The sequence below is a fragment of the Lithobates pipiens genome, unplaced genomic scaffold (genome assembly GCF_037356315.1).
Source record: "Lithobates pipiens isolate NorthernLeopardFrog02 unplaced genomic scaffold, aLitPip1_a1.2 Scaffold_19, whole genome shotgun sequence".
NCBI classification, from domain to species: domain Eukaryota; kingdom Metazoa; phylum Chordata; class Amphibia; order Anura; family Ranidae; genus Lithobates; species Lithobates pipiens.
This window is the reverse complement of record NW_027507764.1, coordinates 228,269,897-228,295,619: the sequence shown is the minus strand read 5'-3', so window position 1 is coordinate 228,295,619 and position 25,723 is coordinate 228,269,897.

Here is a 25,723-nt window from a genome sequence, read left to right as displayed (position 1 = left end):
TTTTCACAGGTGAATGGGTAAGGGTACATTGTACCCAATACTCATTCACATAGGGTGGGGGGCCGGCATCTGGGGGCCCCCTTATTAAAGGGGGCTCCCGGATTCCGATAAGCCCCCCGCCCGCAGACCCCGACAACCAACGGCCAGGGTTGTCAGGAAGAGGCCCTTGTCCTCATCAACATGGGAACAAGCTGCTTTGGGGTGGGAGGGCCGCGCGGCCCCCCTTCCCCAAGGCACCCCCCATGTTGAGGGCACGCGGCCTGGTACGGCTCAGGAGGGGGGGCGCACGCTCGTCCCCCCTTTCCTAGCCGGCCGGGTAGCGTGCTCGGACAAGGGTTTGATGTGGAATGGCATTGGGGTTCCCCTTTAAGTCCATACCAGGTGGCGGAGCCAGCGACGTCTCCTTCGCGGGCCCCGCCTACCTGGAGACCCGCTCAAAATGATCAGACTTTTCTCCGGGCGGGAAAAGTCTGTTCATTTCAAAAGTACGGCGGACTGGCATACCAACGGCTGGATTGTCCACCGAAAAATGCGAGTCTGGGGGGAAGATTGGAGTGCAAAACTACTTTCTAAGTCCGCCGTACTTTCGGGTAAAAAAAGTCTGCCGGAGGCTACACACGGGGGGATTGTCCGGCGGACTTGAGTTTGCCGGACTTTTCCACCTGATTGTTTGATCGTGTGTACGCTGCATTACTGTGACAAAGTCCCACATATTTTTTGATAATGTTTTTTGAAAATGTCTAGGTGTTTTTAAAAAGCTTTGCTGGAGGTAAATGTTAGTTTTGCATGTGTGCGCTGTAATATTTTTGCTATATTTTTGTTTTGTTGTGTTATGCATCTAATCTGGGTCCACACACAACCCCACTGGCAAATGTCAGGACAACGCCTAGCACTTGCAAAGTATACATGTTTGTCCTATTTGTTGTTTGTTTTGCTGTTTGTATTTAAATTTTTGGAGGAATATACTCTGTATTCCTTCATTTAACCTATGATTTTCTTCCTTTGTGTGCACTATAGATAGAGTTCTGTGTATTAGTTTAGACTTTCTTACTACTTACCAATACATTTTGCATTTTGTTATGGAGTTAAGGCGTTCACTCATGGTCAAAGAACTCTCATTTAACCCAACTTATATCTGAGAGATAATAGATCTCAAAATACAACATTTGGGTAACAACACCCTTGATGAGCGGTAACTCCAGACTTCATCTCATGGGTAAATAGTTACTTGAGCGGCTAACGCTCCTTTATTTTTCACCGCCCCTCCATTTTCTGATGTGGCTTCAGATATGTGTGCAATGTTTACATATCATACCACTACCCCCTTATGTCCTCCTCTCCCCCCCCCCCTTCATCCTCCTCCCCTCTCTCCCCTCCTCCTCTCCAGCTTTTCCCCATATGAGATTCCTTTCTTCCTAAAGGGTTTTGAGTGATGAAAACTAGTGGATGGAAATGATACCTTCTCCTACTAATCCTAATAATATCTTCTACTACCCATACCCGTATACCCCATTAACTGAAACCAGCTGTTTTAGTTACCCCGCTTCCTCCCCAATAAACATTGCACTGTTATCTGGACTCAGTATAAGTAAAATAATTTGTTTTAAAACTGATTCTAACACTTTACTGTTCTCCTATGTTGTGTCTTTCTGCCTTATATTGTTATGACCCTGTGATGTAGCTACCAAACCTGTGAATTGTATGCTTTTTCCTTCATGCTTTGTTTTCCTATCAAGGGACTGTGGTACCCTATCAGTATGGGCAGATGACTCCTAGGTGCTCTATTGCATTATTTTATTTATTGCCTAGTCCTCACCTATCTATTATTATGCTTCTAAAGCTCTTGTTATATCCTACAGGTTTACACCCATGTGACTTGTTTGGACTACCTGTTGTTTGAGTCTTACCCAGTTGTCCCTCTCCTGGGCCTCCATGACTTGACACTGCTTTTATCTATTCTTGCCTCTTGCCTCAACTTTACTTCCACTCTACCCTCTCCCCCACACAGTGGCTCCGGTGTGCACCAATGGAACACTAGCAAACACACCTGCAAATTACCGCTGACTTCTTCTTCAGTCTTCTCTTTACATTTAGGGTGAGATAGCAGTTTTTTCCCACCTTCAGACTGCCTCCCTGACTTTAGGGATTCCACTCCCCCCTTTTTTTTCTTTTTCTCCCCTTGCAGATCCCCTTTTCTTCCATCTCTCTCTCTCTCTTTCATTCGCCAAACACTCCACCTCTCTCCGACCACCTCCCCTCCCCTTTTATTGTGCAGCCTGTACACTACCCTCAGCTAGCTCTAACCATTTTACATTGCCACATGATGACCCTCTCCATGCTTAAGACCCAGTCCACTACTCTGAAATTTATCTCACCCAATGCTCGGGGTCTCAACAGCCCCCAAAAAAATGCTCCCAACTACTCTTATCTCAAAAACGGACATTATATTTCTGCAAGATACCCACTTAAAAAAACCGGGTCTATACCCAACCTCACTAAAAACATTATCTCATGGATTACCATGCAATAGATGCAACCTCCAAAATGAAATGCGTTTCTATCCTTATCTCCAAACATATTGCTATGCAGGTAACTGATTCCTTAGCAGACAAAGATGGCCTCTATCTCTTTCTCAAATGACCACTCAGAGATAAACCTATTACTTGGTAAACATAGATAGTACTAATGTCAAGTCAGTACCCTTTTTTCGCACGGTAGTGAATCTATTAATGCCATTCCATGTGGGCATTCTGGTGTTAGGAAGAGATTTTAAACTGCCTCTTAATCCCCTACTTGACTACTCTACTAGTACCTCCACACTAACTTACAAAGCCCTAAGAACCATTAAGCTTCAACTTCGAAACCTTCTCCTCTATGACAATTGGCAGACTCTTCATTCAGGCCAACATGATTACACCTTTTTTTTGGTTGAATCCATGTTCATCTCAGACCACCATCCAATCGCTTTAACCCTACAACTCCTCGATAGCCAACCGCTAATTTTTGCCCTTTATACTCCTCTTTACTAACCAACCAAATTAGAATTGCGGAACTTTGCAAACTTCTTTGTACATATTTTCTTGAAACTAAAACCCCAGATGTCACTGCCCATTATTACAATGAGAGGTGCACAAATGCGTTTTTAGAGGGGCACTGATTGTCATGGCAGCTAAAGGATGGAAGGAGACGACACAAGCCCACCTTACAGAACTACTTGCCCGGATGAATTCCTTTGAATTCATCTGGGTAAAATGTTCCAGGCCACCCAAACTCTGCAGGAGCTACTCCCAACTAGATCATTACTCCTTGAAGAACTTATTAAAGAGGAAGTAAAGGCACTTTAAAAAAAAAATGCAACCTGCAAGGCAAAGGCATAATGAGCTAGTATGCATAGTATGCCCTAAACTTATAATGTCATCAGATGCATAGAAACTTGAACGTCAGATTTCAGAGGAGGAGTTGAAGCTGGCCATTAAACAATCAAAAACTACAGCTTTTTATTATAAAACCTTTTCAGATGCCTTCACTCCACACTATCTAACAGCCTTTACCTCTCTAAGAGCACATTACCAGTGATACCAAAACTGGGAAAAGACCCCACATTAAATATAGGCCCATCACACTTAAAGCTGAGTTACATTACACCCATTTAAAAGTCAGCAGCTACAAAGAGTGTAGCTGCTGACTTTTAATAAAAAGGCACTCACCAGTCCCGAGGTCCAGCAATGTGGCCACCCGAAACCTCACTCCTCTCTCCCTCCTCTTCGTGGCAACGGCATTGCAAGTGTGGGTGCCCAGCTGTGACAGCTTGCAGCTTCACAGCCGGGCTCGCACTGTGCATGCGTGAGACGAGAAAAGAATAGAAAGGTAATATTATGCCAATATGGTGCCACAAAGAAAAGAGAAAAAAAAAGAAAAAAATATCCCCTAAGGTAGACTTTAAAGGCACACTAAGTTTATACATGATCCTAAATCTAGAACCCCAATATATTTAAGGGTCCAGATGCCTCATCTATTTATTATGGTGCAATGAGCTTCCTTCTTATGCCTGTACAAGATCTATATCACAATGATCGCATATATAGAAGATAGGATCAGTGATATACAACAGTATATGATAAATTAAAGTGGGTAGGGTATACCTATAATAAAATGCGCTTCTCTAATAAAGTGCAAAATAGTAACAAAGTGCCCAGTGATAAAGTGCAATTAGTGCTTACAAATCCTATAAGTGCTGGACTATACTACGTCCTAACTGAACCACTTATATTATGTGACCACATGAGGAAAGTTAATATCCATCCAAAGTGTATATAAAAAGTATAAATATAAAAAATGTATTAATTAGTACCCTTAGTGACTATAGGAAAAATATAAATCAAGCTATACACAGACCCAAGTAAATATAATTTAGTTAGGACGTAGTATAGTCTAGCACTTATAGGATTTGTAAGCACTAATTGCACTTTATTACTGGGTACTTTGTTACTATTTTGCACTTTGTTGGAGAAGCACATTTTATTATAGGTATACCCTACCCACTTTCATTTATCATATACAGTTGTATATCACTGATCCTATCTTCTATATATGCAATCATTGTGATATAGATCTTGTACAGGCATAAGAAGGAAGCTCACTGCACCATAACAAATAGATGAGGCATCTGGACCCTTAAATATATTGGGGTTCTAGATTTAGGATCATTTATGAGGTAGCGCCAATTACCCCACTCTAATATATTACTAATCATTTGTGAAAACCCCTTTGGGGGCTTTTTTCATTGGGGGAGGCTGCAACCAATTTTGTGTTACCTAAGCGCGGCTTTATATAATATTTAAAACACTAAGTTTATAGATAATTAAAGAGTACTGAAAGTATTATAGTACAAAAATGGATTTATTCATTGTTACACATAGTAGCTAAAATATGGAATGCATAAACAGTTCATAACATTATCACCATGTTCTAACAAGACATATATGAAGTCCTCTTGCAAGACTTCTTCTCTTATCACAAAGGACCAGGTTGGCTTCATCCCTGGCAGCCAGAGATAACACTATTAAGTACCTAAATTAATTTTTGGGCTAACATCCTTCAAACAACCAGGTTTCTTCCCTTCTTTAGATGCAGAGAAGGCATTCGATAGAGTGACCTGGGATTCAGTGGCGGCTGGTGGTGCATTTTTTGGGGGAGGGGGTGAACCCACAGCCTAGTCTGGTCAGTCAGTAAGGTCATCAGGAGCACCGTCACTTACCCCATCTATGGTGGGCAGCGCTTCAATCAGGTGGTGGCTTCTTTGTCCCCTGCTCTCCTCATTGGCATCACGGGTGGTAGCTTCCCCTTCTCCTGCTCTTTTCTGAAGGCATCACGGGTGGCAGCTTCCCCTGTGCGTCTCCTCCCTCCTCCTTGGCGGCCAACTAGAATGCTTCTCCTTTTGGCCAATCGGGAAACGGGTCTCAGACCCACTTCTTTATTGGCCGGGAGAAGAATCAGTGTTACAATAGCGAATATTCATTCATTATTGTCACACAACTGGGTGGGATCTGCATCCTTTGCGCCCTGAGCCCACCCTTTTGTGAAGCCTCTGGCTCGTATCACGTGCTTAAAAAAAAAAACCAGATTGGAATATATGCGTCTTGCACCCTGCATGTATATTAATGGATGGGCAGCCACTGCTGGAATTACATGAAAGTGGTTTTAGAGGCATACAAGAACATATGCTATGCTTTATTCTCTTCATATACTCTACCCTGACGGTGAGAATTTGGGTCAATGGCCGCCTATTGAAATTCCTTCCATGTCTCCAATGGGACCAGACAGAGTTTTCCTTGTCTCTGACTCTACTTGTGTTGATGTTAGAGCCCCTTCTTTACTGCCTTTGGGTGAACATAGATGTTAAAGGCTTGTCCATCTCTGGTTCCACTTATAGACTTGCTGCCTTTGCAGATGATATACTAGTTTTTTTATATAACCTGCAAGTTATGATCCCAAACCTCCTTATGGACTCCGCCCACTTGAAAACTATCTCTTACCTTCAGATCAACAAAATCATAAGCTTTAAACGTTTACTTACCACTCAGAAATAATAGAGTACTCCCTGTATAGGGGACTAAATTGGCAACAACACTAAAAGGTATATAAAATTGATATTTATTGAAAATTGAGAAAAAAAATCAATCACATCTGATGATTAGTAAAACATACATAAGCAATTGACAAAAAAACAAAAGCAAAATACATATTATTTTGTAGTAGAATATTGGTACATATGTCTAGTAATTGCTTTCCAATGTAAAACTCTTTGGTACCCAACGCATTTCAGATTCAAAGCCCTTTCATCAGGGGTATTTATGTGGTATTTATGTGGGAGAATTTATATTAAGTATGAGCACTCAAGTACACAAATATTCAAGCAGAAATAGACTTATCACTGTCAGTGGATGGCATAATTGGAGGTCTGGTCTGGCCTCCGTTTCAACCTGACATGCCCCATGAATGATGCGGTGTCTCTTCCCCCTGGGTGAAAGGTGTTCATCGACATGGAAGCTCAAAAAGAAGTCTCTCAATAAGGGCAGGGTCAGGCCTTTCCACAATCCATCATTAAAGAGGGAAATGGGATGTGTATTAAGTAGTGTCTCTCGCTCCTTGTGCTGTTTGTGGGGGTCCATGGAGCATGCCTGTCAGGGAAGGATCCATCTGCTGATGACACTGCCTGATATTTGGCGTGCAGTACTGTGGTCCACCAGCAGGTGTCTCCTTGCAGTCTGGAACTGCCAGGGGAGCTCTCCCCTGTTGATAGTAGTATGTGATCTTTCGACCGCAGTACACCCGCAGGTGGTTCCTGGCAGTGTGGGGCCGACATCATCTCCTGCAATCAGGCATCACCTGAGTCAGATTGTGATGAATATAAATACCCGGCAAGTGCACATACACCTTGCCCTGGTATTGTCCTTGTGCCCTTAGCTGCAGCTTGTTTATCTGTTATCCTGATCCTGAACCCTGAACCCTGATTCCAGTATCCTGAACCTGTTTGTATCTGTCCCTGTATCCCTGGATCCTTGCCCTGCAGCCTGATCCCTTTTACTCATCTATAATTGTCTATACACTTCTACACTCTCACTCGCCTATACTCAACATTTCTTATGCCGGTGTACACAAGGTCAGAATTTCAGCCAGCAAAAGAAATTCTGATGAGAGCTTTTCATCGGAAAATGCTCCATCAGAATTTTGCTGCCCGAATTTCTGCCAGCAAAAGATTGAGAGCAAGTTCTCAATTTTTCTGACGGAAAAAGTTTCTATCGGAAATTCTGATCGTGTGTATGCAATTCCGACACACAAAAACTCACGCATGCTCAGATTAAACTATGAGACGGAAGCTATTGGCTACTCGCTATTGAACTTACTTTTTCTAGTCCCGTTGTACATGTTGTACGTCACTGCATTCTTGACAGTCGGAATTTGGTGTGACCGTGTGTATGCAAGACAGCTTGAGCGAAATCCCATCAGAATTCTGCCGAGAAAACCATCAGAGCTTTTTTTGACCAAAATTCTGATCATGTGTATGGGGCATTAGGTCTTTACACACAATTTCTGGCCCCTTGCACATGGACGTCATAAGTTCCTTTGCAGCGCCTAGAGGCGATTCAGTTTGCATTGTGCGCTATACAAGTATTTCATTCATTCATTCATTCAAACATCAGGAAATTATGATGCCCATGTGCAATGGACCATATTGACACTGTGTGGGAATTGACTAACTGCCACTGACATCACCAAGGACACTAATACAGTGATCAGTGCTAATACTATACACCAGTGTTTCTCAACTCCAGTCCTCAAGGCTCCCTAACAGGTCATGTTTTCAGGCTTACCATTATTTTGCATAGGTGATTTGATCAGTTTCACTGCCTTAGTAATTACCACAGCTGTTTCATCTGTGGGAAATCCTGAAAACATGACCTGTTGGGGCGCCTTGAGGACTGTCGTTGAGAAGCACTACTATACACTGTCACTGTGCTAATGACACTGACTGGGAAGGAGTTTACATCCCGGGTGATCAAGGGGTTAATGTGTATAATGTGTGCTCCTTTTTACTAAATATCTATTTGTTTCTTATCCCTGCTGTGTTTAATCACAGCAGAGACAGCAGGCGGAGGTGAACATTATGGCTAGAACTGATTTTCAAATCCTACATTAGAACTGATTTTTACCCTACATTATTAGCCCTTGTACACACGGTCGGACATTCCGACAACCAAATCCATCGGATTTTGTCAGACGGATTTTGTCCGAAACTGTTGCATACACACGGTCGGAACAAAGCTGTCGGAAAAGCCGATCGTTCAGAACGTGGTGACGTAATTTCATTATGACGGGACTACGTTCAGGCTAGTAGCCAATAGCTTTGGTGTAGGAATTTGATCTGAGCATGCGTGGCACTTTATCTGATCGGAATTCTCTACACATGATCGGACAAGGTCCGATCGGATCATGTTGTCGGAAAATTTTATAGCCAAGCTGGAAAATTTGGTTCGTCTGATATTCCAACGGAAACGGTCCGATGGAGACCACATACGGTCGGATTATCAGACAACACGGTCCGATCGGACATTTTCCATTGGAATGTCCGACCGTGTGTACAAGGGCTTGGGGTTCAGTTTTAAGTTGGCAATTTTTGGACATCACAGGTTTTATGACACATTTGATAATTCCGAATCTTGAAACAACAGAATGATTATGCTTTATGTTGTGGGGAGGGCAGGGCTGACAACACTCAGTCCAGAAAAACACTCTGTGTTTTCAGCCTATAACACGGCTTATGGTGTTTTTCTGTACCAGCAGGGTCTTTAAATTAATACAACATAGGACTGAGCATATGTTTTTTTCCATCTGGCATACACTCTAACGGGACACAATCTTGTAAAAAATATAGTTTTCATTGCTGAGTTGTTTTTAAAAGAGCATGCAAATGGTCTGTTATCAGTATCCTTGCTTCACTATTTAGTGACTCACTGACTGGTAACAAGCGTATGTATGTCAAATGTCTTCGATACTTGATGTGCACAGGCTTTTTCCTGTCAGTGACTTACCACGAAATAAAGAAAGGTTAATGATGACTTATTTGGACCTTCCATCTTTAAATATGAACCATGCAACTCTAAAAATGTCAGCAGTTGTAGTCCCACAATTTATGTACTGACAGGTTCCTTTTACCTTTTTATTACTTATTGTGTTAGTTGTGATCCTTGCCATTTGGTATTTAATCCATTGTTTTTGTTTTCTAAATGAAAGGGTTAGCCACTTTTTGTGAATATCATATTTTCATTTAGATAGAACTTACTAAAATGAGTCACTTAATATGAATCATTTTAATGAGAATTGAAAATAAATTCTTATGTGCAAAGGTTACCTAAAATCCTAAAGTACATAATCAAGAAAGTTCTATTTGACATATGATATAATCATTTCTATAATGAGGCCTTGAGTACAACCTGCTGCCTCAATAGCTTGTGCTATATGCTTTAATAAATCAGAATCTCATCTCTTTTAACCTGTGGTGCAGTTCATTTTTCCTCTGAATATCCTGCTGTGAAGTTTGTTTTAAATTCTGTAGTATCAGTGTTTCATTGGCAAGATTTTGTTTTGAGCAATTATCTATGATTTAACTTCTGATACCGCTACTCATCAGAAAAACATTATTCACAGAATATACTTCAAATCTGAAGCATCACTTAACATAATCAGTGCAAACACAATAGTTTTAACTTTGATTGAAAACCTTTTAGTTATTGGCATAAATTCTTCAATTGTTTAGTAAAGAATATTGCGTGCTAATGAGAAATACATGACTAATAAAATCTTGCAACATAATGTATATGTTAATAAAAGATGATGCAAAATCCATTAACAAAAAAGTAGGGCATGCCAATCTAACAGACGTTTTAAACATGGGTTACTATCTGTCAAGTTAAATTGTTCAGGAGAGGTTGTAAAAACATCCCGTGTTCATGAAGCCTAAACATTTTAATACATGTTAGTGGCTATTTGGTGTTTCTTCTATTTAAACATACCACTTACAATGCAGTTCTTCAGCCAAAGCTGCAACTCACTTCTCATGTACATAATGGCAGTAATGTGGCAGTGCTAGCTGGTACAGCTAGGCCATCAACTAATTCCCCCAGGAGGTAGAACTTTTCTACCCACAGGGATGAGTGACTTAGTTGTTGATTTAACATTAATAAACTGTAGAACAATACAAAATGTCCTGATTTTACCATTATATTAGATATTTATATGACAGCAAGTGTGAACCATTGTAGAGTTTTTAAAAATATGATATGAGGTCACAACACCTGCTCCATGCTATGTATTTTAACTGATACAATTTAAACAGATACAACTGGGCTTATGTAAGATTCACAAAAAGCTGTCTTAAACAACTGGCAGCTTATTTATGAAATATGTAGACTTGTCCCTTAATTCAGATTAGCTTGTAAAAATGGCTGCAGGCTCTGGAATTTCAAAATGAGAGACCATCTGCAGTTTGACAATTTCTGCTCCATTGTTTATCTGATCTCACACTGATAATATACGTGACATGTTCATCAATGCCAGGAGCTTGGCAGACAAGATGGGTGAACTAGAGATACTGTTGTATGAGGGGATTTGCATTTTGTGGGAATTTCAGAGACCTAGTTCAACAGCTCTCATGATTGGCTGGCAAACATTCAAGGGTATACCCTTTATCGCAAGGATAGAGAGGGTAAAAAAAGGGGGGGGGGTATGCCTATATATCAAGAATAATGTACAGGTGAATGTGAGAGATGACATTACGAAGGGAACTTGGGAGGAGGTAGAATCCTTATGGGTAGAGCTCCAAAGGGATGAAGCAAAGTGGAAAATAATACTAGGAGTATGCTATAGGCCCACTAACCTGAGGGAAGAAGGGGAGACAGGTCTCCTATCACAATTTGGATTAGCAGCAAGGATGGGAAGTGTGTCATAATGGGGGATTTTAACTATCCAGACATAGACTGGGCAGAGGGAACCGTGCATTCTTCTAAGGCTCACTAGTTCCTAAACATCTTGCAGGACAATTTTATGGGTCAGATGGTACTAACTAGAAATAAAGCGTTACTGGATCTACTGATTAACAGCAATACAGGTAACAGTGATCACAGGTCAATTGGCTTCAGTATAAATCACACAAATAGAAAATATAAGGGAAATACAAAGACATTGAATTTCAAAAGTGCCAACTTCGCTAAACTACAAGCCTTGCTAGAAGGCATAAATTGGGATAAAATCTTAGGAACAAAGAACACAGAGGAGAGATGGGTTTGCTTTAAGAGCAAATTAACCACTTTCAGACCGGACCATTTTGCTGGTTAAAGACCAGACCACTTTTTGCGATTCGGCACTGCGTCGCTTTAACTGACAATTGCGCGGTCGTGCGACGTGGCTCCCAAACAAAATTGACGTCCTTTTTTTCCCACAAATAGAGCTTTCTTTTGGTGGTATTTGATCACCCCTGCGGTTTTTATTTTTTGCACTATAAACAAAAATAGAGCGACAATTTTGAAAAAAACACATTATTTTTTACTTTTTGTTATAATAAATACCCCCCAAAAATATATAAAAAAACATTTTTTTCTCTCAGTTTAGGCCGATATGCATTCTTCTACATATTTTTGGTAAAAAAAATCGCAATAAGCGATTATTGATTGGTTTGCGCAAAAGTTATAGCGTTTACAAAATATGGATAGTTTTATAGCATTTTTATTAATAATTTTTTATTATTTTTTTTTACTAGTAATGGCGGCGATCAGCGATTTTTATTGTGACTGCTACATTGTGGGGGACCCATCGGACATTTTTGACACATTTTTGGGACCATTGTCATTTATACAGTAATCACTGCTATATAAATGCAGTGATTCCTGTGTAAATGACACTGGCAGTGAAAGGGTTAACCAGTGGGTGGCAGTGTAGGGGTTAAGTATTCCTAGGGGTGTGTTACTAACTGTGGGGGGGTTGGGCTTTCATTTAGTGAACACTGATCTCTGCTCCAATCACATGGAGCAGAGATCAGCGTCACTAGTTGCTAGGCAGAATGGAGAAATGCTGTTTACACGGCATTTCCTCCATTCAGCCGTCCTGTGAGACGATCGTGGGTATGCCCGCGGCAATCGAGTCCGTGGGTTCCGCGACCGGACTCACGGGGGTCCCGACCAGCGCCGGAGCGCGCCGCCGCCGGCGCGCTCCCGATGGCAGGGCGGCATTGAAGATTGGACGTACATGTACGCCAATATACCTGCCCGTGCCATTCTGTCGACGTACATCGTCATGCGCTGGTCGGGAAGTGGTTAAATAAGGGCATTAGCCAATGCATCCCACTGGGGAATACATTTAAACGAGCGAACAAAGAACAGGAAGATGGGGTAAACAGTTCAATCTCTATTTGCGGATGGTACTAAGCTAAGCAGGGCAATAATTTCTCCATAGGATGTGGAAACCTTGCAAAAAGATCTGAACAAATGAATGGGGTGGGCAACTACATGGCAAATGAGGTTCAATGTAGAAAAATGTAAAATAATGGGTGGCAAAAATATGAAGGCAGTGGGGGGAGAACCTCTGGTGGAATGTAGTACGGAAAAGGACCTGGGGGTCCTAATAGATGATAGGCTCAGTAAATGGCATGCAATGCCAAGCTGCTGCTAACAAAGCAAACAGAATATTGGCATGCATTAAAAAGGGGATCAACTCCAGGGATAAAACAATAATTCTCCTGTCTACAAGACTCTGGTCCGGCCACACATAGAGTATGCTGTCCAGTTCTGGGCACCGGTCCCCAGGAAGGATGTACTGGAAATGGAGCGAGTACAAAGAAGGGCAACAAAGCTAATAAAGTGTCTGGAGGATATTAGTTATAAGGAAAGGTTGCGAGAACTGAACTTATTCTCTCTGGAGAAGAGACGCTTGAGAGGGAATGTGATTTCAATATACAAATACCATACTGGTGACCCCACAATAGGGATAAAACTTTTTCGAAGAAGGGAGTTTAACAAGACTTGTGGCAACTCATTAAAATTAGAAGAAAAGAGGTTAAACCTTAAACTACGTAGAGAGTTCTTTACTGTAAGAGCTGCAAGGATGTGGAATTCCCTTCCACAGGTGGTGGTCTCAGCAGGGAGCATTGATAGTTTCAAGAAACTATTAGATAAGCACCCGAATGAACACAACATACAGGGATATATAATGTAATACTGACATATAATAACACATGGGTTGGACTTGATGGACTTGTGTCTTTTTTCAACCTCACCTACTATGTAACAATGTAACATGCACGTCTCCATATAGTTCAGAAATATCATATGCTAGATTAAGCTAACTAAATTAAGAGTACATTAAAAATTGTGGGGCCCTGTATTTTACTCTATTATGGTCACTTAGGAACTGGAAGACATCATATGTTGTCAGTATGTTCACTGGGCAGCAACTGTCCTACCTTAGTGGACCTCTCAGCTTTGGCTCTGAGCTCTGAGAGCTGAAAAGTCATAGGGAGAAAAGATTTTAATCCAAACGTTATTAGTAATCAATAAATATATAAATAAAAAGTATGTCTGTGATGCATACATCAATTTGTTACAAATGAGAAAACTTTAAAACATATTTACTTGTTTTATTTTTTTAAGCATTGTACCGATTTAAGATTGAGTTCCAGTATAGGTGAAAATAAAATAAAACTCAGCAGTTGCAAATACTCTAGCTGCTGACTTTTAATATAGGGGCACTTACCTTTTCAGGAAGCCCGCAATGTCAGCACCCCAAGCCGACCCGTCCATTGGCTCCGGGTGCAGGCCCCGGCATCCTTACTAAGCCTTGTAGCTTCACAGACTGTTTCCTACTGCACATGTGTGAGTTGTGCTGCACTTTTCAAATAGTCCCACTGTCTTCTGAGACCTGTGCGTCTCCCAGAATGCATCAGGTGGTAAGGAGGAGGGACCAGAAGCTTTGTAGATGTGGCAATCTTACATGGAAGTGGGGGCCGATACCTGGTCTTGACAGGTATCACCCCCCCCCCCCAAAAGGTGCCAAATGTGGCAACAGAGGAGGGGAGGGGGCGAACAACACTTTTGGGTGGAACTCCACTTTAAAGTATGTGCTACAAACATATATTTATTATTACTTATGATTGTATTTGCTAACCCTCAGGTAGTTGGTGTCCAAATATTTTGAAATGTACTGGTTGTGCATATATTTTGCTAATTACAAATAAAAATTAGAACAATTCTTTTCTGCATATAACTTTTTACTATTGTCATTGAAATTAGATGTAAATGACTTTTTCTATAGTGTGGGTGTTTTTATTTACCGTTTACTTTTTGAGGGGGCATAAATATTGAGGCGTACTATGTAACCCTTACTCATTCAGTTGAGAACTCTGGACCAAAAAATTAGTGACTGTACTGTTTGTGATGGGTCAATTACTTGAGTAGAAAATATAGCCTAGTTTAGCAAAAGTGAAAAATCTGTGGCTGGGGATATAGCACACTTGTTTATGTTTACAGTCATATAATACCATGATCAGAAATGTAACCTATACCTATAACAAATTGGTTAAAGTATCACAGACCCACCCACAACATCACAACACCCCTCAAAACCTATGAATCCATTTAACTTTAATGATTGACAGTGCAGACAAGAATATGGGAGAAAGAGTGCATGGGAGGCAGGGTGGTGTTTATTACACAAGCAAAGTTGTGAAATGAACCAGTCCATGTGCTATTAGTGCACTTTGACCTGGCATGTTCCTAATAAACCTTTTTTTCTTTTTTGTTTGTTTTGCAAAACCCTATCAGACCTATAACACACAAATCAATTTTTACTTTTTTTCCACTTAAAAAAGCAAAAGTTTACCCTTTAGAAATGTTTATTATAACCCTGCTTTAGTTGCTTAGCTCTATAAAAATATATATATTTTTATATTTTGTGGTAGGACTGGACAAGGGTTTATTATTATTACTACTAAATCCAAAGGCTGAATAGTAAAAATAGGAAATTTATATACTGAAGTTTCTGCACTAGCTTTTAGTGTTATATTAGGTAAATTAAACCAGGATGAAAAAGATTTGATACTATCATTTGGTTTCAAAGCTCATGAAACAGTTTGACAAACATTGCAGTAAAGCTACAAATTTAGAGTTGTAGATTCAAGAGAACTATATTTAACCTTTTTCAGCCACCATCTAAACCTTTGTGACTAGACTGCATTTTTCAGCTTTCATTTACTTAGCAATAACTTCATAATTACTTTGCATACCAAAATTATTTTTCAGGACACGTGAAGTGTTTTTTTGTTGGATTGCTTTAAGTCTGTTATGACATTTTTAAACAGTCAGGCCGCGTACACACGGGCGGACTGTTCGCCCAACCTTGTTCGGCAAACAGTTTCATCAAACAGTCCGCTCAAAATTTGCATGAGCGGACTTGCCCACACACGAGCGGACTGTTTGACGAACAAGGTTGGGCAAACAGTTCGCTCAACTTTTGAAATGAACGGACTCGCCCACGTAAGGCGGAGGCAAATCCGCCCATTTCGAGCGCGTGTACAGGTAGGCGGGGCCCGCGAAGGAGACGTCGCGGGCTCCGCCGCCTGGAATGGGCTTAAAGGGGAACCCCAACGCCGAAAAAAAATCGGCGTGGGGGTTCCCCCCAAGTCCACACCAGACCCTTGTCCGAGCACGCTACCCGGCCGGCCAGGAAAGGGGGGCGAGCGAGCGCGCCCCCCCTCCTGAGCCGTACCAGGCCGCGTGCCCTCAACATGGGGGGTGCCTTGGGGAAGGGGGGGCCGCGCGGCCCCCCCACCCCAAAGCACCTTGTCCCCATGTTGATGAGGACAAGGGCCTCTTCCCGACAACCCTGGCCGTTGGTTGTCGGGGTCTGCGGGCGGGGGGCTTATCGGAATCCGGGAGCGCCCTTTAAGAAGGGGGCCCCCGGATACCGGCCCCCCACCCTATGTGAATGAGTATGGGGTACAATGTACCCCTACCCATTCACCTGTGAACTAAAGTACAATAAAAAACACAACACAGAGAAAAAATATTTTATTGCACAGCTCCGGGGGTCTTCCGTCTTCGGGGGTCTTCTCGCCGGACTCCTCCGCTATGTGTGTGTAGCTCTTTTGCTAGCGGAGGAGTCCGGCTTTCTTCCTCCCCGCCGCCGGCCTCTTCTCCCGACTTCGGGGGTCTTGTCCCCCTCTTCGGTTCTTCTGCCGGGCCACCGCGCCTGGTCCGGTGGCCCGGTCTTCTGTCGCCGTCTTCCGTTCTTCTGTCGCCGCCTTCGGTTCTTCTGCCGGGCCACCGCGCCTTCTTGTAGCTCTTTTACAGGCGGTGGCCCGGTCTTCTGTCGCCGCCGCCGCCTTCCGTTCTTGTTCTTCTTCTTGTTCTTCTTCTTCTCCTGGAGATGTTGACTCGACGATCTCTCCGGCCGGAATGCCAGAGCCGCGCTGTGCGGTCACTTATATAGTGACAATGGGGCGGTGTCACATGGTATATGTCACATGGGTTGGTCACATGGTGACCCCGCCCCCTTACGATGTCATAGTCCCCATGTGACATCAACCCATGTGACCAACCCATGTGACATATACCATGTGACACCGCCCCATTGTCACTATATAAGTGGCAGCGGAGCGTGTCCCTGGCATTCCGGCCGGAGAGCTCGTCGAGTCAACATCTCCAGGAGAAGAAGAAGAACAAGAAGAAGAACAAGAACGGAAGGCGGCGGCGGCGACAGAAGACCGGGCCACCGCCTGTAAAAGAGCTACAAGAAGGCGCGGTGGCCCGGCAGAAGAACCGAAGGCGGCGACAGAAGAACGGAAGACGGCGACAGAAGACCGGGCCACCGGACCAGGCGCGGTGGCCCGGCAGAAGAACCGAAGAGGGGGACAAGACCCCCGAAGTCGGGAGAAGAGGCCGGCGGCGGGGAGGAAGAAAGCCGGACTCCTCCGCTAGCAAAAGAGCTACACACACATAGCGGAGGAGTCCGGCGAGAAGACCCCCGAAGACGGAAGACCCCCGGAGCTGTGCAATAAAATATTTTTTCTCTGTGTTGTGTTTTTTATTGTACTTTAGTTCACAGGTGAATGGGTAGGGGTACATTGTACCCCATACTCATTCACATAGGGTGGGGGGCCGGTATCCGGGGGCCCCCTTCTTAAAGGGCGCTCCCGGATTCCGATAAGCCCCCCGCCCGCAGACCCCGACAACCAACGGCCAGGGTTGTCGGGAAGAGGCCCTTGTCCTCATCAACATGGGGACAAGGTGCTTTGGGGTGGGGGGGCCGCGCGGCCCCCCCTTCCCCAAGGCACCCCCCATGTTGAGGGCACGCGGCCTGGTACGGCTCAGGAGGGGGGCGCGCTCGCTCGCCCCCCTTTCCTGGCCGGCCGGGTAGCGTGCTCGGACAAGGGTCTGGTGTGGACTTGGGGGGAACCCCCACGCCGATTTTTTTCGGCGTTGGGGTTCCCCTTTAAGCCCATTCCAGGCGGCGGAGCCCGCGACGTCTCCTTCGCGGGCCCCGCCTACCTGTACACGCGCTCGAAATGGGCGGACTTTCCGAGCGGGAACAGTCCGCTCATTTCGAAAGTACAGCGGACAAGCCCACACACGGGCGGACTGTTCGCTCAAACACAGTTTCAGCGGACAGTTTTTCGGAATTTCCGAAAGACTTTGTCCGTCCAACTGTCCGCTGAAACTGTCCGCCGAAAGCCCACACACGAGCGGACTGTCCGCCCAAACACTGTTCAGCGGACAAGGTTGGGCGAACAGTCCGCCCGTGTGTACGCGGCCTCACACAATTGCAAATGTTTTCACAAAAGTATTTTCTCCTCTTTGTTCTGCAGACAGGGCAGGGACTCTAAATATGTGTAGGCTATACTATCTCTTCCATACATGCTACTCCCAATTTGTTACCATTTTTTTTACTTACCCAACCCAACCTTGCTACCACCCCATCAAGATTTATTCAAGCTTGATTCAAGATTGATGAGTGGAAGTGGAAGACCCTTTAAAAGATTAAAGGTTTGAATTACCAAAGGAGTACAGTATGTTCACTTTTCTGTAGAATTTATATTTTAAAAGGGAATTGTATTGAGCTTTCTGTATGTGGAGAAAATTCACTACTTTGCAAAGAATACCCAATCATGTGCAAGGAAAATGAAAAAAAAAAAAAAAAAGCAATAATTTTGCTTCCACATAATCAGATGATTAAAGACAACCCACATTCACTAAGCTAAGTGAAAATTCTCTTGCAAAATGGACAAGTTCTATTTCTTTTGTAAATCAACCCCTAATAGAACATGTTTTTGAATGCTGCAAAAAAAGTCTTACAAACTACTTAAGGAGAGACAAACCAAAGTGACAATCTCACTTGCCAACTCTAAGGCCGCGTACACACGGGCGGACTGTTCGCCCAACTTTGTCCGCTGAACAGTGTTTGGGCGGACAGTCCGCTCGTGTGTGGGCTTTCAGCGGACAGTTTCAGCGGACAGTTGGACGGACAAGGTTTTTCGGAAATTCCGAAAAACTGTCCGCTGAAACCTTGTTTCAGCGAACAGCCCGCTCGTGTGTAGGCTTGTTCGTCAAACAAAGTTGCGCGCATGCTCAGAACGGATTTTCACGCCGAAAGCTATAATGCAGTGTATAGGACGTCGTATTTTTCGTCCCGTCGTACGTGCCGTTCACGTCATCGCGCACGGTTTCAGCAAACTGTTCGTTCGTCGTGTGTGGGCATGTCCGTCCATGCTAATTTTGAGCGGACTGTTTGCTGAAACTGTTGGACGGACAAAGTTGGGCGAACAGTCCGCGCGTGTGTACGCGGCCTAAATGTGATAATCTTCATTTTCCTTGAACAGAATTGGGTATCATATGTAGTGGTACTTGGCACAAAGACAAAAGTAAAAAGTTAAATATTTCCAAAATCAGTATGAGGTGTTTTTTCATAATAATAATAATTTTTTCATAATATATTATCTATAATGAAGACTTTATTTTCAGTGAAGACGAACAGATGGCACTTTGTTGCGTTATTCTTTCCTTGTAGCACAATGCAGCTAGTGAATTCTTTTATGGATTGTGCTTCCAAAATGACTAGCTAATTAAGACTCCTAGACAAAATATTCACAATATTTTATCATTTTTGGCATGATTAATTGTTGATGGCAAACCCTAATTTCATAAAAGAGAAAGATACAAATGAGAATTGAAAGAAAATGAGCACAGATATCTGAACAAAGTCATTTATAACTAAAATGCACATAAATCTCTCCTAGTTCAAGAATCTATCAAGGATGTATGTTGGGCTTTAAAGCAGAAAAGACTCATGTGAAATGAAGCTTTATGCTGTTTCATTATTCCTTTATTGCTAATAGTCCTTATAGCTTTCTTTATGACATGTCAGTATTTAATCCAGTTAGAATCAGAAATAGTATCAATCTAAACATGTTACAATACAGGAAACTTTAATTAAATCCCTAGCAGCCCACATGGTGGTATAAGACCCTTTCACACTTGTGCAACTTGACCTGCGACTTGGGACTGCAAAGTTGCATGACAAGTCATACGTCATGATTTCCAGTAAATACCATTCAAATATGTGCGACTTCAAGTCACAGCAACTTCAAAGTATTCCCTGCACTACTTTGGTCTGACTTTGATGCGACTTGAGGTTCAGGTCATACAAGTGTGAAAGGGGCCTAAGGCCCTTGGATTGGAGAGGAGTTGGTAGGAGTGCTGAAATGATACAAAAAAACTAAATCTGTATTCATTGTGGACTCCATGCCAATGGGTAGTTGGCTGGATTTATATTCCTGCAAATGTATTTACCTGCAAAAGCAAAGATCTAGATGGCAAGAGTAATTTTCTTTTTTTTTTGTCTCTGATCTGTTCTTTCCTCCTCACACACTATTTAATTTTACACTCACTTGTTCACCTGCACCTTGGTGTTGGGCTTTAGCAACTTCCCACAATATTGTATTTACAGTATACCCAATATATATTTTTAGATATGAAGCCCACTCACACCAATATGTGGATCTTTGTCCTTCGTTTCTTGGGGAACATGTTTTATGCACACGGTCCCTTTTCTGCGGGTTCCTTCAACAGCAACCGGTACAGAAAATTTGGGAAGCCTCTAAATCCTTGTCCCCCATTTTCCAGACTTTTTACGATGTAAGTACTCATAGGGATGAGTAACTCTCTCCCTTTCTTCTTTTTGTACATATCCTCCCATTGAGGGGTACAACATTAGATCATACTGGTTTACTCATATTTCGTTTTTTATAGATGCACCTGCCCCTGGAGAGTGGTATTATCCATGAATTGCGTCAGCCTAATTTGGATGCACTTATTCTCATGCAGATGCCCATACTCAATACATTATCTTGAGTTCTCCATCTACCATGTAATTTTAAGTGTTTTTACTACATCCAGGATTTGTTCCATGCCACACGGTGGTTGACTGGTTGCTATTAATGTTTCTATGAATGGTCTGTAATATGTGATGGACGATTTTATTTTATATTTTTATTTTTTGATATCTACTCATCTTCTAGCCATGGGTACTCACCTCATTTAAAGTCTCCCCCCCCAAAAAAAAACCCCTCTCTTTTCATAGATGGCAAGAGTAATATGGCTTTGAGAAGCCTGACACAAACAGAAATGAGTGAGTAGTGATTTCCTAGCCAAAAGGATATACAACGAATGGCATACTTAAAGGGGTTGTAACCCTGAAAAAAAAAAAAAAAAAGATCCTGTTCCTTTAAAGCATGAATAACCGCACAGTGCTTGTGCTGTGTAATTTGGCCCTTTGTATCATCTAAAATAACTGGCTGATCCTGCCTGGTGTTGCCCTTCTGCCCATTTGTAAACTGACCACATTTATCATGATAGCAAAAAAATGAGGGTGAAAAAATGGGCTAAGGTGAATAAACAATATATAGCAAATTAATCTCAAAGAACTGAATTCAGCTGCGGCTTGGCTGTATCACATAATTACAGAAAGAGACAATTTAGAAAAAATATTAAGCCGCGCTAAGTGCACTATAGCAAAATAGAGTGACAATGTAAATGCTATACTATTCTGCCCCCAGCCAGTGGGGGAGCAAATAATGTAAATATTGTTCCCTGCCACACCCTTGAGTGGGCAGACCACAAACTTAGTGTACAGTGAAAAATATGAATCAGATAATCACATCTGAAAAACACCCCATGAACTAAAAGTCTCTATAAACAAACAAATTGATGAGCAAATGAGTGAACAAAGAAAAAGTCCAGCTGTAATGGATTAGATACAAATGGAATCCTCCATAAACGAAAAGTGTTCAATCCACCACCAAATATCTGAAGTTACTTCTTACCGAAACTTCATGACCCCCCACTACAGAGGATCACGGTGAGCATACAGGTATATAGTTGTCCCCCACTTCAAAGGAATCCTTCGTGTTCGCCTTACACCACCCTTTCCATATACGAATAGCTGGATACGTTTTCATGGAATACCTCTCATATATTTGGAAGGAATACAATTGAAGTTTCAAAGCCTTAAGTCCGTGGCACCGGCCGGACGCACACGGACAGACCCGTCCTGCCTGGACACTGAACACGAGGTGACGTTTAGCGTGTCGCTCATCCCTACGCGTTTTGCAACAAAATTGCATCATCCAGGGGCACGAGCGGCACGCCATATCACCTCCTTTTATTTATTTTTTTAAATTGTATTTTTATTGAAAATATAAAGATAACAATGACAAAGTGTCTTATGATTGCATAAGTGCACAGGTAAACAGTAAGTCCATCATATAAGACAAATCAAAAACAGAGAGGGGGGGAGAGGAAGGAGAGGGGAGGGAAGAAAGAGGAGGGGGGGCCAGGATATTTCAGCACATTCAGTATATCCTCACATAAATTAACAATTATTTGCGGTACAAAACAGCAATCGTCACAATCAAATAGGCATAGGACAGTGAGCAGGAAATGTGGAAACTTCATTCCTTTAGAAGGGCATGAAACAGTGTGAACGGTCAATTTGAACCTTAAACTCAGTGTAGGAGGTCAAAAATCAGAAGACTATATTAAGTAGCAGCATACAGTTTAGAGCAGGCATGTCCAAAGTCTGGCCCGCGGGCCAATTGCGGCCCGCAGTCCGGTTTTGAACGGCCCGTCTGGTCTTTCTCAATTTATTGTGCTGCGGGATCAGGGCTGTCAGATGAGCCGATCCCCAGCACTGTGAGAAGCTCCGTGAGCTTCAAAAGTGAAAGTAAAGTGCAGAGGATTGTGCTGTGCTCTCTGCTTCCCCCTACAGTGCAGTACCCGGCTGAATGAGGAAGCTGCAAAGGTACTGTACTACAAGCTAGATTAGTGTTAAAAAGGCCTTTATTCATGTGTGTGTATGTATGTATGTATGTGTATGCATGTGTCTGTATTTGTGTGCATGTATGTCTGTATGTGTGTGTGTATGTGCACATGTGTCTGTATGTGTGTGTGCACATGTGTCTGTATGTGTGTGTGCACATGTGTCTGTATGTGTGTGTGTGTGTGTGTGTGTGCACACATGTGTCTGTGTGTGTGCACGTATGTGTGTGTGTGTGCACATGTGTCTGTATGTGTGTGTGTGCACATGTGTCTGTATGTGTGTGTGTGCACATGTGTCTGTATGTGTGTGTGCACATGTGTCTGTATGTGTGTGTGCACATGTGTCTGTGTGTGTGTGTGCGCGCACATGCGTCTGTATGTGTGTGTGTGTGCGCACATGTGTGTGTGTGTGTGTGTGTGCACATGTGTCTGTATGTGTGTGTGCACATGTGTCTGTATGTGTGTGTGCACATGTGTCTGTATGTGTGTGTGCACATGTGTGTGTGTGTGCACATGTGTCTGTATGTGTGTGTGTGTGTGCACACATGTGTCTGTGTGTGTGCACGTATGTGTGTGTGTGTGTGTGTGTGCACAGGTGTCTGTATGTGTGTGTGTGCACGTGTCTCTGTGTGTGTGCACATGTGTCTGTATGTGTGTGTGTGTGCACGTGTCTGTATGTGTGTGTGTGCGCATGTGTCTGTATGTGTGTGTGCACATGTGTCTGTGTGTGTGTGTGTGTGCGCACATGTGTCTGTGTGTGTGTGTGTGTGTGTGCACATGTGTGTGTGTGTGTGTGCACATGTGTCTGTGTGTGTGTGTGTGTGTGCACATGTGTCTGTATGTGTGTGTGTGCACATGTGTCTGTGTGTGTGCGTGTGTGCACATGTGTCTGTATGTGTGTGTGTGCACATGTGTCTGTATGTGTGTGTGTGCACATGTGTCTGTGTGTGTGTGTGTGCACATGTGTCTGTACGTGTGTGTGTGTGCACATGTGTCTGTACGTGTGTGTGTGTGCACATGTGTCTGTAAGTGTGTGTGTGTGCACATGTGTCTGTACGTGTGTGTGTGTGTGCACGTGTCTGTGTGTGTGTGTGTGTGTGTGTGTGTGTGCACATGTGTGTGTGCGCACATGTGTCTGTATGTGTGTGTGTGCACATGTGTCTGTATGTGTGTGTGCACATGTGTCTGTACGTGTGTGTGCACGTGTCTGTACGTGTGTGTGCACGTGTCTGTGTGTGTGTGTGCGCACATGTGTCTGTATGTGTGTGTTTGTGTGCACGTGTGTGCACATGTGTCTGTATGTGTGTGTGCACATGTGTCTGTATGTGTGTGTGCGCACATGTGTCTGTATGTGTGTGCACATGTGTCTGTGTGTGTGTGTGCACATGTGTGTGTGTGTGTGTGTGTGTGTGTGTGTGCACATGTGTCTGTATGTATGTCTGTATGTGTGTGCACATGTGTGTGCATTTATGGCTGTATGTATGTGTGTGTGCACATGTGTCAGTATGTATGTGTGTGTGTGTGTGTGTGTGTGTGTGTGTGTGTGTATGTGTATGTGTGTGTCTGTATACATGTCTGTATGTACGTGTGTGTGTGCACATGTGTCTGTATGTCTGTATGTGTGTGCATGTGTGTCTGTATGTATTTCTGTATGTGTATGCAAGGCAAGAGAATTCTTGTTGGGCAGTGTATTCGTGCTCGGATGGACACACTTAGACCGAATTTTCAACGGTTCAAAGAATGTCAGGCAAAATGGTCGGCCCTCAGGCATGTTCACTTCATCAAATCCGGCCCACTTTGAAAAAAGTTTGGACACCCCTGGTTTAGAGCGATACCACAGATCCCAAATCATAGAGAACTGAGGCATAGTGTCATGGACTATGGCTGTAAGCTTCTCCATACGGCCGATATGTTCTAGGTTCTGCAAGACTTGGGGGAAAGTGGGCGGAGTACGTGATAGCCACCGTATAGGGATAGCTCTCTTAGCTGCTAACAAAATAAAGGTGGCGAGCTTCTGAGCATGTCTAGAGAGTCCAGGAATCGGTAACCCTAGCAGGAAATACAGAGGGTCTAATGGGAGGGAAATCTCAAACAAGTCTTGGATGAAGGATTGTATTGTAATCCAAAATGGGCAGATCAATGGGCATTCCCAGAAGATATGGAAATGGGAACCTATATCCCCTCGACATCTCCAGCACATCGCAGGGGTCTTGGGATCATATTTATTTAAAATTTCAGGCGTTCTATACCAAAAGAGCAGAATCTTGTAAGCCGTTTCCTTCTGTTCCACACAGCGAGACATCTTAGAGACGGCTTCCCATATTCTCTGCCATTGTGGGAGTAGGATGGGATGTTCTAACACTTGTGACCACTTACGCATATATGAATGAGAAGATTCCGTAATGGGCACCAATTCATGGAGTATTCTATAAATGTCAGAGATTAAATGGGCCTGGTATGGGCCCTGAGCACATAAAAATTCAAATGGAGTTGGCTTGTCAAGACAGAGAGTGGGGGATTTAGAAGCAAAATAGTGTCTGATTTGCAGATAGGAGTGGAAGAGTTGTTTGGGAATTTGGTGCTGTTTCTGCAATTCCGCGAATGATAGAAGCCTCCTGGTGAGCGGATGCACTATATTGCGGAGTTGAAACAGACCAGCTTCGGACCAAGGAATCACTCTATCATATGCTAGGCTGTCTGGGATATCTGGATTAAACAGTATGTTTATCAAAGGAGGGCATTGGGAGGCCAGAGGAAACAACTTTAGACATTTCCTCCAGATTTCCAAGGAAAACAGCATCGGGCCAGACAAATGCTACGAAGTGGACCCATGGAGGTTTTAAGGTCTGCCCAAAGCATGGCACAGATGTGTGCAGGCCCGGTGATGCTCATCTCAATTTCAGCCTATACTGTAGGGGCTTTCCGGGATGACCAGGTAATAACTGGTTTAACCACTTGCTTACTGGGCACTTAAACCCCCCTCAGTCCCAGACCAATTTTCAGCTTTCAGCGCTGATGCACTTTGAGTGACAATTACGCGGTCATACAACACTGTACCCAAATGAAATTTTTATCATTTTTTTCCCACAAATAGAGCTTTCTTTTGGTGGTATTTAGTTACAGCTCGGAGTTTTATTTTTTGCTAAACAAACAAAAAAAGATGCAAAAGAAAAAAAAAAAAATCATGTTTTAATAGTTTGTTATAAAATTTTGCAAACGGGTCATTTTTCTCCTTCATTGAAGTGCGCTGATTAGGCGGCACTGATAGGCTGCATTGGTGGGCACTGATGGGCTGCATTGGTGGG